Below are 12,294 nucleotides of genomic sequence, written 5' to 3'. Positions count from 1 at the left end.
CGCTTTGGTGCCATGTGTTTGGCCTACAAAGATGTAGGAATGCCAGGTGCTGTATTAAGCACTTCCACGTGGTACAAAACATACAAAAGTATCTGCCCATAGCACTGACATTCTGGTAGAGGAAGAAGGAAATGTAAAAGGTAAATACTTGTAAGTAAACTGCAGACAGACCTCACCAACAAGGTGACATTTAAGCCAAGTCTGAACGAGAATTGATTTCCTGTAACCCAAGGTGTCAGGATGGCCCTTCCTTCATTCCTGTCAAATGGCTGCTGCCTTGTCTTCCAGCTCAATCCATGGGTTCAGGTCTCCACTTTTTCACCTGGACATCAGCCAGCAGCCTCCTGGCTGGTCTCCCTGGCTGGAGATTTTCCTTCTCCCACCCACGCTCACCCTGCAGCCACGTAATTCTTCTAAAAAACAAATCATGTAATTCCGTTGGCCTAACGTCTGAAGGATTCCCCAGTACCTGCAGGATGAAATGCAGAATCCTCTGCACGGTGCAGAGTCAAGGCTCCTGGTAATCAGATGGTTCTGCACAACCCGTCAGCTTCTCTGCCATCCATACTCCCCACCCACTTTGTCCTCCATACTTCAGTGGCTCTGGATTGGAACTTGTCAGCTTCCCACTTTGTCTCCCAAACTTACCACCAACCGACCCATCCTGTCTCCTTCCCTTTTGCACACGGGAAAACACCTTCTGCCTGTCTTAGGGGCACCCCTCCACCCTCCCCTGCAGGGCTGCTTTTCAACACCTGTCCTCTCCCTCCTCTGAACCTCCAAAGCCTTTCTCTCCTTGGCTCTGTCTCATCAAGGTCTTCCCACCGTCAGCAGTATACTTCGGAGTTCTGTCCTGTTTTCTCCAGGGCCTTTCTAGCCAGCACCCGCCCTCCAGCGCTTCCTGTGGTGGAAAGTAAGAGGCCCTTATGCTCTACTGACATCTACTGACATCACTTCCTCACCTCAGGTTCATTCCTCGACCCACTGTAATCTGGCTCCTGGCTTCCGATGTAGAAATGGAGGCACCGAAAAGTTAAGTAAGTTGCCCAGGATTGCACAGCCTAAGAGGCAGAGCCGACACTCACACCCAGCCAGCCTGGCCCCAGAGTGTATGCTTGTAATCACACTCTATAGGCCCTCACCCACCTCGAGATGTGGGGATGATTATCCCCAACACAGAGGAGGAAACCAACCAAATTGCTCTATCACATGCAAGCACTGGCACGTATACCTTCTGTGACTGCCCTAAATGTGTCTTTCAATGGATAGAATAATGACAGCCTGTGTTTGTCGGGTCCTTTCCCAAGAACAGTTCATCTTCACACCCTCCCAAGATAAGCAGGGTGAGGATCCTGACCTTGTTTCCTCCCAGTAGGAAGTGGACTGAGATGCAAAGCCAGCGTGGCCGACACTGCCGACACTGTAATTCTCCGACTTAGGGTGACAGGTACTGAATGCTGGCTGCTATCAAATAGACCCAAGGACGGTGGACCTGGACTGCTGGCCTTAATGACCGTGGAATAAGATTAGTCAGCTTGGCCAGGCGCCGTGCCAAGCTCATTACCTGGGCAGCCTTCCACCTCCTTTGATTAGTAGAGTTACTTGGCCCACGGCTCGTTTACTAGGTTCTCTGCCTGTCAGTTCAGGAATGGCCACACGTGTGTGTGCTCCTTTGTTTGGAGAGTCTGATTATGAGAGCGTGTCAGGGAAGGAATAAGGTCATGCTGGATACGCTAGAAATTGAATTTTCTGCCTTCCAGGTTTACACACTGCTGAGCTGTGGTTAACCAGCCTGGAGCCTCTAATTCCACTGGCCTGTAGAGTGTCCGCTGGAGGCAGCTAGGGGGGATGAAACAGCAGCATGGGACCCACCAGCTGGTGATTTTGAGCAAGTCCCTGAGGCTCCCAGAGCCGCCTCTGTCCCCAACCACCTGTGAATGACCCTGAGTATCACTAAGATGAAAGAGAGGCTGTGTCACGCAGGGACTCTAGTCCCGCTCCCCGCACAAGAATGCAGGATATGGCGAGGCCAAAAAGGAACACCCACGGAGCCATAGATAGGGGTGTCATATCACTGTATTCTTGATGGCGGCTGGTTGAGACACAAAAGCAAACGTCTGCCAGTATCCCAACGAGGGGTCTTCCTACACTCCAGTCTCGCTGGTGGCCGGGCAAGACAAAGGAAGTAGGATCCACACGATCCACAATTCGCCATCCGCTTCTCGGCCAACCAACCAACCTGCTAGCAGCAATCCACCCCTGCTAGCCCAGCCATGGCAGTTATATTAGTGGCCAATGGCTAACTGGTTACAGTTGATGGCCATCTAATAACCGAGCCAGCACCTTTCCATGTGAGGCTGAGAGCTTGGAAACTGCTCTCTGGGACTCTGTCCCCACCGGCTGCTTTGTAAACTGGAAAGTGGGAGACCCACGTTACCCGTGATCAGTGCTTGCTTGGCAAAAGGACCAACTTATCTTAGCCCAGTTCCTTGGCCTTCCAACTGTTATCTTTCCCCTCCCCATTGACCATAGGTAAATATTTCTGGAGCATTTAATGCAACACATCTTCCGTGAACCGCTCCTGAGGTGCTTGGTCTTGGGGCAGGGAACCCGAGAGAAGGAAAAGGCAGGGCTGCCCATGGTCCCGTGGCCCTTGAGCCAGTGCCAGGGGAAGACAGAATGATTGAGAGAAGACGACTTCCAGCAGGAAGGTTCCTGTTCATTTTTGTTCTTAACATACACACAGAAAAGTCACATTTGTGATGTGTTTTCACCAAGTGAACACACCTGTCTATCCACTACTCAGCTCCAGAAACAACATAACCACCCCCCCAGCGCCCCTGGGCCCCCTCCCATCCTCTCCCACCCCGTCCTTACTGCTAGCACCACAGGTGGGGTTTGCCTGTTGTTAAACTTTAACTCAGTGGAATTGTCGAGGGCTTCTTTCACTCGGTGCTGTGTGTGTCAGACTCATCTCGTTGATGTTTGTAGCTGTGGCTGGTCCATTCTCACTGCTTTGTATCGCATCCCACGCTAGATCACAGTTCTGATGAGAGGCCTGGATTCGTTTCCAGTCCTGGGCATCCTATGAGGTGCCATGTCTCTTGGTGAGCTGATGTGTGCTTTTGAGGGGTAGAGACCTGGGGTGGAATGACTTGGTCATCAGGTGTGAATTTGTTCAGCTTTGGTAGATACCAACAGGAAGGATTTAAGCAAGTTGTTAGGAAGAACTGCTAGACCCAAAAGATTGCAGCCAATTAGCTCATGCTGTGAAATTTCCTTTGGAGAACAGGAGGGAAAGGCTGGATTAGGTATAACTTAAGGGTGGGGAGCAATCCTTGGCGCCTTTCTGGCGGATTTTGGTTCCCTCCTCTTAGTCTGGGGTTTCCAGATTGTACTCGTGGGAGGTGTCGGGGGCATTTTGGGAGGGTTTGGGTAGGGGGCTTCGAGCTTCATTTCCCTGCTTCAGCCAAAGCACTCTGTGTCCTCTGTTTCACATCGTGGAGTTCTGAGAATGACTTCATGTGTTTTTTGAAAAAGTTTGAGCTGTTTTCGATGTTTGAAAATGCAGTGCTCTGAGGTCCCTTCCAGCTGGAAAATTCTATTTTGGGAGCAGGAGGTGGGTGTGGGAAGGGTTAAGCATTATTCAGCCAAAGAGAGGGGTTGGGCCTTATGACCTTTTAAAGTTCTTATAGCTTGGTGTGCAATGCGGGAGATCTCATAACATTCTATAAAAATAGCGTTCAAACAAAACAACTTCCATCGCCTGAAGGATGTAGACGACAGGCTTTACTCCGAGGACCATTTAGGTAGCGTTTCAACGAGAGTCTTGAGGACTCTGTCTCTCACCCACCCCTCTGCATGTAAAGTATATTTTTTACGTTTTCACTTCTTCATTGGCTGTTCCTGGTAGTAGTCACTTGGGTCGTTTGGGTTCAGAACAGTTCCCATTTTTGCCAAGGAGTGGGTGATGTGGGCAGCCTGTGTGTCCCTCTCAGAGGTGGCGGCCTTCCCTCCTCCAACAGCAGGCCGAGTTTGGACCCGTAGTTTCCCTTGGTGAGGGAGGCCGGGCCGCTCCTGGGCCCAGAGAGAAATTTCTGTGCCTTGGCCTGCGGCTCTGAGTCAACAGGCCTGATAAACAGCCCGTTTCCCGGGGCCAGCGAGAAACAAAGCCTCTGGCAGCTGTGGGATTTGTCTACGCCCCTTGTCCTGAAACAGCTGTTTATTCTTTTGACAGGAGTTGGACCACAGCACCTTCCCTTCCTCCCAGCCCTGCCTCCTTCTGCAGAACGAAGCTCAATAGAACTTTGTTGTTTTGCTTTTTACGCTGAGGGGAGAGAAGCAGACGATGAGGTATGTGAAACGTTGAAATGGTTTACGTCTGCCTTGTGGGACTCAAGTGGGGGAATTGCGAGCAGGCCGCGGCATGGATCCACCTCGGGGAGGACCTTCGCCCTCCCCGTAACCTCTTACTGGTCCCCCTCAGTATTTCTGGAAGAAGACCAAGTGCTTCTCTCCACAGCATGGGCTCTAGAAGTGGGAGCTGGTGGGATGCTGGCTCAGAGGCTTCGCTGAGTTCTGCTGCATGGTGCTCCCCTTGGCATGGAGTTTTCTCTGCAGGCTTCAGAGTGACAGAGCAGGGGCAGGGGCATGAGGCTTGGTGCCTGGGGTGGCTGCGTTGTGGGTGGGTGCAGAGCCTTCTCAGGGTAGTGTAGACCCTTCGTTTGTTTACTTTACCTTATTTCTCCTGGAAAAACCCTTGCACAATTATATCTGGGCCAGGCAGCAAGGAAAAGCTGGCTGGATCCAGGCTTCAGATTTCCTGCAAGGGATTCCAGAAAAGGCACGACTAAGCTGTATACCTCAGTGCACAGGTTGTTCCGTCTGTAATGGCTGGAGCAACAGTGAGCCCTCTATTTAGTCTGAGACTCGTCTCTTAGTTTCCTCTGTCTGTGTTTACCTGACCCTCATAATGGAAAACATAACTGGAAACAGCCTTCCATGCACTTTTTTCCCCCTATGAACTGTACCACGTGTCTTCCACTGGGGAGCATATCCCTGTAATGCCCACCAATTTAGAGCGGTTTAAGGGTAAAGCAGCACTCTCCCTCCTCACCCCCAGCACCATCCCCATGCCAGGGGGCTGGGCCTGGGAGGCTGAGGGTCTGCTGTTCAAATCGGCACCCCCTTCTGGGTGAGCGCTGTGTGTGATCTCAGCCTCCACTAAAGCGAAGTTTCCTCAGCTGAAAAGCCCGCACTGACCACGACGAGGGATGAACAAAGTGTAGTGAGTGAGGAAAACGCGTACCAGGCACCCAGAAAGTACCTGGGAATGGCAGAGGAGCCACAGACCCGCGTGATTAGGCCACGGGAGAACCCTCATGTTTACTGAGAACAGAGTGGTGAAAAGGGCGGCACGGGAGGCTGACACCTAGACCCGAATCCTGGCTCCACCATTTATGCTGTGTGACATCAGGCAAGTTACTTCACCTCACACCTGTCAAATAAGGATAATTCTAGAGGGACTTCACAGGGTCAGTGTGAGGCTTAACTTGAGAGACTGCTGGTCCAGTGTTTAGCCCAAGGCCTGGCCTGCTTCAGGTGGGGAAACTCCAAGTGTTGCAGGGTCCTCTTTAGAAAAAGAACGCAAAGTTGCAAATGCAATATTAGGTATGGAAATGGATACAGTTGACCCTTGAACAACATGGGTTTGAACTGGGTGGGTCCACTTATACACGGATTTTTGCCAATAAATACTATAAACGTATTTTTCTCTTTTATGATTTTCTTAATAACATTTTCTTTTCTCTAGCTTACTTTATTGTAAGAATACAGTATATAAATACATGTAAGATACAAATATCGGCTGTTTATGTTATCGGTGAGGCTTCCGTCAACAGTAGGCTATGAGTAGTTAAGATTTGGGAAGTCAAAGTTACATGCAGATTTTCAACTGCATGGGGGTTATCACCCCTAACTGCTGCATTGTTCAAGGGGCAACTTGAATGACTTTAGAATATGAGAAGAGATATCACAACAAATAACAAAAAATGACAGATACTCCAAGTAGGACAGAATCCAGAAACCATCATAATCAAATGATATGAAAATATAAAAATGACGGGTATTACGAAGGTGTCTAATGCACCTGTCTTATTTTGGCTGCATACTCTTGGATTGCCTCTCTATCTGACAATGATTTTATATTATCATTTTCAATAGAGACAAAAGAAAGACAAATCAGTTTTGCCTCTAGCATGATTAATCAACGGTTGCTTTTTATTACTGAGAGTTTAGAAGTTTCTTTCAGCTTTACAGCTTATTAGTGGTGATCACTAATTTCTTATTAGTGGTGATCACTAGTTTCTTTCAGCTTTACAGCTTATTAATGGCCACATCTGTAACTCTTGGCAGTTTCTTGCTCAGGTGGCTCCCACCAGAGCACCAGAGAACTCAGCTCTTTGATCCTGGAAGGGGTGGGACGGAGGGTGTGGGGATGAGGTGGCCGTGAGCATGACCTCTGAGCAGCGAATAAGAGCAATGTCTGATTCAGCTCCTTCCTTCTCCCTGCTATCCAAATGGATAGGCCTCGGGTGCTCTACAAGGTCCACGCGGGGCAGGTTGTTACTGGGACCCAAATATGTGTGCAGGTAGTGGGGTTAGTTCCTCAGCCCCACCTGCAGCGCCTGGCCCGGCACTAAGGCTGAAGGTGACTCCCCCCGGGCAGGGGAACCACTCAGCTTCTGGAAAGCATTACCCACTCCCCACCCCTGTCTTGCAAGGAGGTCTGACACCTGGCTTTATTAGCTTCGGGGGAAGTCGGCCTCTGCACTCAACTTGTGTTGGTCGATAATCTTATCATTTGACCGTCACTTCAAGGACTCCGTGTGGTCATGGCAACAACATGCCCTTGGTGTGGCTGAGTGAACGGCCCTCCTATAATGAGACTTCCATCCTGTGGCTGGTTTCTCACCCATGTCCTGGGTCAATCAGGAAAGCCGGTCATGGAAAGTGAAGTCCAAAGGACTTGTTTCAGGAATTGGGGAGACAAAGTCCAGAGAAACTCATGAATGACCCCAGTTTACAAGGCCGGCTCTGTGGGAGCAGGGCCTGACGGACAGGTGTGCTCACCTTCCCTCCCGGCCCAGCTCGGGCAGTGGGGCAGACAGTGAGCTGCTGGGCCCTGAGCTGGCTGCCTGGAAGGGGAGCTGAGGATCTCCGTAGTCACAGTGGGGGTGGGGTGGGCCTGCCTGTGAATGAGCTTCCGGTGATACTGCCCTGGGGCTGCTGAGACACCTCTCAGAGGAAGTCACAGCTCTGCATTCAGAACCACGAGTTAAAAAGTACAACCATCAGTATGGCTGCCACTTCAGCGAGCGGAGCATTTACCAACCAATAGCACAATGTGTTCATACACATCGTCTCCTTTTGTCCCCTCAAGACCCCTAGAGGAGGGTGCTTGAAGCTCCGTTTTGTATTTGTAAATAGAGGCTCAGAGAGTCAGAGAACTTGCCCAAGGAGAGTCTAGGACTGCTGCTACAAGAGACAACACTGGCCTAATTGTTACCTGGAATGCTGGATCCGAACATTACAGTGGAGGGCACGGAGGACGGAAGACGGTTTTGTCCAAGTCTCTAATACCCAGTTCGCTCCTGCGCCCTCCCCAGGTCCTTACCCACAGCAGCTGTCACTACCTGACATGTATCCTTTTGAGTCTTTGACCCCATCTTAATCATCCAGAGGCTTGAGTGAGCAGGGACAGCTCTAGGGAGCAGGGGACTGGTTCCAGGGGCTGGGGGAAGAATCACAGGCAGAGAGGAGCATTCTTTGTCTACAGGAAGGTTTGGTTTCCTCTGCCACTGCTTTCCCCCTGCAGATTCCAGCTCTTGGAGATAATGGCTTTTCCAGGGCTTCTGAGTGCTCTGTTATTCAGCTGAGATGGCCACCTTTCCCCTGGCACTAGAATTCTTTTCAGAGAGGATTTCTGTTTGGAAGGAATACCTTCACTTAGCCCAGGCTGAAGGTGTGTGTGTGTGTGTGTGTGTGTGTGTGTGCGCGCGCGTGTGTCAGGTTGGGGGTGGGTAAGGAAGAATTAATTTATGGACCATGTAGAAAAAGGTCTGTCTGACACGCTGGAGAAATAGAAGCGGAAAACGAGGAAGAGGAGAGGGGAGGAGGGTGAAGCAGGGAAGTTGGAGAAATGACAGGCTTTACAACAGGACCTTGCCCTGGGAAATGCCCCATGTTTTCAGCACCTTTTCCAGGAGGGGGCCGTGTGAGTGATTTCAGTTGGGAACCACTGCAGAGGCTGATGCTGGGAGAGGCCCAGGAGCATCGCGTGGGAGGTAGAGTGGATTCAGAGAGAAATGAGAAGCACCGTGACAAGAGGGCCTGAGAGATGGCGCTAGGGCGTTGGTGGGACTGCATGCGGCTGAGTCACCAAGTCCCCTGAGGGGCGAGCAGGGTGTCAGGATCCAGCTGTCCTAATTCTGTGCTCTACCTCTGAAGTGGGGAATTTAGAAGCAACCCCATGTTCCCTAGTAGGTGGCTAAGAACGTCAACCACCGATCTTCAGAATTACATAGTTTTGAAAATTCTCAGAGACAGACACGTACGAGAAGGACTTTCAGGTCACGCTGGTTGCCAAATGCCTCATTTTTGTCCAGAGAGAAAAATCGAAATGTTTTAAAAGATCCATTGGCCACCCTGCCAACCCTTCCTTCCCTGGAGCTGCGGATTCCAGATTCCAGGAAGCATGTCTACACCTATTTCTAGTGCTTTGCTGAAGGGTTGCGTTATTGGCTCATTTGGGCAGCTTCCCATTTTACATCTTCAACAAGGGTGACGACTGGCCACAGCAGACAGTAAGCCGATTCAAGCGATCTATGAAGTTCAGAAAGAAATGGGCTTCACGAGTTGCCTCGGATGCTGATTTCTGAAAAGAAAAACCACAAACACTTGCACGGAGGAGGGCATCAGATGTGTCTGATTTTGGCCCTCCCTGATGTAAGCGTCAGTGTTCTTCATGAGCGTTGGAGTGTTTCTCCATTCATGTTTCTTACCCTGGGAGATAATTTGCATTTGTTTCTCAACAAGTGGGGCTGATAAAGCCTGGGACACACTTCTAGCACTTCCATCAGTGTTGTCACCTCCTTTGCTCAGGCAGGGTATCTAGCATGTCCCCTGCCGTGATCCAAGAAAATCAAAGTCTTGTCCCCTCCCTTCAGAGGATCTCTCAATCAGGCTGCAGCATAAAACAGATGGATAAACCTTTAGCATCCCTAATTTGCATCTATTTGCACTTGTTTTGATTCCAAAACCCTCATTCCTTCCCCTCCAATAAAGTTTTGAGCTCCTGCTAAGTACCAGGCACTGTGCTATTTCACCAGGTCCTCTCAACAGCCTGTTTTATGGACATCGGTAATAAAAACGAGCGCTTTTTGCACGTTTATATGGTGCCAAGCACAATGCTAAGGATTTTATGGACATTAGCTCTTTGCCATCACAGGCATTTTTATCCCCATTTTAAAGACATGGAAACCAGGGCCGGCCTGGTGACTCAGGCGGTTAGAGCTCCGTGCTCCTAACTCCGAAGGCTGCCGGTTCGATTCCCACATGGGCCAGTGGGCTCTCAACCACAAGGTTTCCGGTTCAATTCCTTGAGTCCTGCAAGGGATGGTGGGCTCTGCCCCCTGCAACTAAGATTGAACACGGCACCTTGAGCTGAGGTGCCTCCCGAATGGCTCAGTTGGTTGGAGCTCAGGCTCTCAACCACAAGGTTGCCGGTTTGACTCCCACAGGGGATGGTGGGCTGTGCCCCCTGCAACTAAGATTGAACACGGCACCTTGAGCTGAGCTGCCTCACGGATGGCTCAGTTGTTGGCTAGAACGCGTCCTCTCAACCACAAGGTTGCCGGTTCCACTCCCGCAAAGGATGGTGTGCTGCGCCCCCTGCAACTAGCAACGGCAACTGGACCTGGAGCTGAGCTGCGCCCTCCACAACTAAGACTAAAAGGACAACAACTTGACTTGGAAAAAAGTCCTGGAAGTACACACTGTTCCCCAATAAAGTCCTATTCCCCTTCCCCAATAAAATCTTAAAAAAAAAAAAAAGACATGGAAACCAATTTAATACGATCCATTACAGGTCCACAATCCCTTTTTCTGAAACTCCAGGGCCAGCTACACTGGAATGCAGAATTTGTCGGGTGTGGATTATATATCATATATTATGTAACACCCCCAGTGCAGCAACACCAAATAATAAAACACATCGATATTTACGCAAAGAAATGTTTACACGTTTAAAAAGTGGGATAAAGATTAGAAATAGCCTCACGTCACTTAAGGTCATGATGCCAGTTTAATTACGAAAAGGCTTTTTGCTTTTTCAGAGCTTTTTCGGAGACTTGGATGAGGCCACGTGATCAGGGTTACCCAGTGCCAGAGCTGGGACTCACATCCCCACTTCATTCTGAAGCCCACGTGTTTGATCACCATCCACGTTTGTTTCTGTGGGAGTGAAGCATGGAGAGGTGGCCGCCATCTCAACTCAGATCTTGTATTTCGCTTTGCTCCCAGACCCAGGACTTTTCTAGTGCTTCATGCTAGTATTCAAGTGGGTTTTTCCAACAGGGGGGCTGAGTTGCATGCAGTTGCATTCTGTGACTTTGCCGTGGGCTGGAGGCCATATGTGCCAGCTCACGAGTTACTCAAAGGGAGGAAGCTCAAGACGGAGAGTTACGTGGAGCCCCCAACATGTTCATCTTCTCGGGGTCTGTGGAAAGCCGCCCGTCATAGTCACATCTGAAGGCTGGAGGTGGAATTACAACCTTGAGTTCAGCCCTGGTTCTTCTGTTTCCAAACACAGCTCCCTTTCTAAGCGAGGGGGACTGGCGTGTCACTGCTGATCATCCTTTCCTTTCTCTTCTTTAACTGAATTTATAACAAAGGGCATGCAGCACATGAGATCCAAGGCTGGCCTCGTCTGCGACCCTCTTTGCAAAGAATTGGAAAATAACCTGTCCCGACAGGTGTCATTCTCATTTATGTCATTCACTCACCAAACATTGACGGAGGGCCTCTTCTGCTCCGTGTGGGGCACTGGCGCTTCAGGTTTCAATAGGACATCGCTGCTGCCCTCAGGAAGCTCAGACTAATGATGGGGGAGCCAGAGGAGAGAAAGGAGGCTTCACTGGCGGTCAGGGCGGAGGGTGGGAGTGAAGTGGGGGGATGGCGTGGGAAGTGGCCCCACACAGGCAATGACATTTGATGAATGGCCAAGTTAGCCACTCTCCTTGGCTTCCAGGTGTTCACACTTTTGATTTTCCTGCTACCTCCTGGGCCTCTTCTTCTCATCTCCTCCTCTGTCCTCTTTCTAAATGTCCCTTCAGCCCAAGGCCCTCTTCCTCCCTTTTTCTCTCTCGGCATCCTCGCCCTAGGTAATGGAATTCATTGCCTTCACCTGAAATACCGTCCATGTGGAAGATGCCTCTAGTTGCATGTCCCACCCCCGTCTCTCCGATGAACTTGAGACTTAAATGTTCCCTTGCCTGTTATCTCCGTGTAGATGTCCACACTCTCCTTGAAATTCACATGTCCAAAAGGGAATTCATGATTCTCATCCCCAATCTGTTCCTCCTCCCGCCTGTCTGAGGAAACGCTACAACCCACCTGCTTCAGCACAAACCTTGCTTCTTCCCTCTCCCTCATCCCTGATGTCTAAGGTACCAGCCAAGTCCTATCAAGTCTCTCTCCAAAGCACAGGAATTAATCGACTTCTCTCCACCTCCTCTGCCACCTTTTCAGCATAGGCCACCCCCTCTTTTTGGCCATTAGAATAGCCTGCCACCTCATGTCTCCACATCTGCCCTTGTCACCACATCCATTCCCCACCCCCCAGGACCCCCCCGAACCCAGACAAGTCTCTGAAGTCTGATCAGATGATATCCCAGTTTTAGGTAATTTTGTGGCTCCCCACCCCTTTCCACACCTTTCCAGGCTCTGTCTGCCTTGCCCACCCTCTAACTGCCTGTCACCACCACCCTACCCTTACTCCAGCCACTCAGGTGAGGAGGGGACATCACTATTTTCTTTTTGTTCAAGTTTTTTGCTTTTGTCTCTTTCAAACACCGGAAGCTTTTTCACCCAGCAGCCTGTCATAGATGCGGTTCTGAAATAGTCTCATCCCTTCTCACAGCCTTTTCACCCCTTTCCATCCTGTCCCCGTCCCTTGGGAAGCTTTAGTCACCTCCCCAGCGAGGCCTTCCCCGACCACCCAAATTAAAGTACTAC

The 12,294-nt window shown here is 50.3% G+C and overlaps 1 protein-coding gene across 5 annotated transcripts in view; it reads left to right on the top strand.

The window, feature by feature from the left end:
• The window catches only part of GGTA1 (glycoprotein alpha-galactosyltransferase 1 (inactive)), a 55,503-nt gene that overhangs the window by 23,844 nt on the left and 19,365 nt on the right, over window positions 1-12,294 (top strand). For 3 of the 5 annotated variants that reach the window (XM_033123202.1, XM_033123203.1, XM_033123200.1), the window contains one exon: window positions 4,238-4,353. The gene's annotated coding sequence lies outside the window, so the exon portion shown is untranslated. Of the gene's footprint in view, window positions 1-4,237; window positions 4,354-5,243; window positions 5,477-12,294 lie in introns of all 5 variants that reach the window. The other 2 variants (XM_033123205.1, XM_033123204.1) reach the window with 1 other exon arrangement.

Source organism: Rhinolophus ferrumequinum, chromosome 12 (assembly GCF_004115265.2).
Source record: "Rhinolophus ferrumequinum isolate MPI-CBG mRhiFer1 chromosome 12, mRhiFer1_v1.p, whole genome shotgun sequence".
NCBI lineage: Eukaryota > Metazoa > Chordata > Mammalia > Chiroptera > Rhinolophidae > Rhinolophus > Rhinolophus ferrumequinum.
Note: the sequence above shows the minus strand (reverse complement) of the source record. Positions and strands in the feature narration are given on the sequence as shown.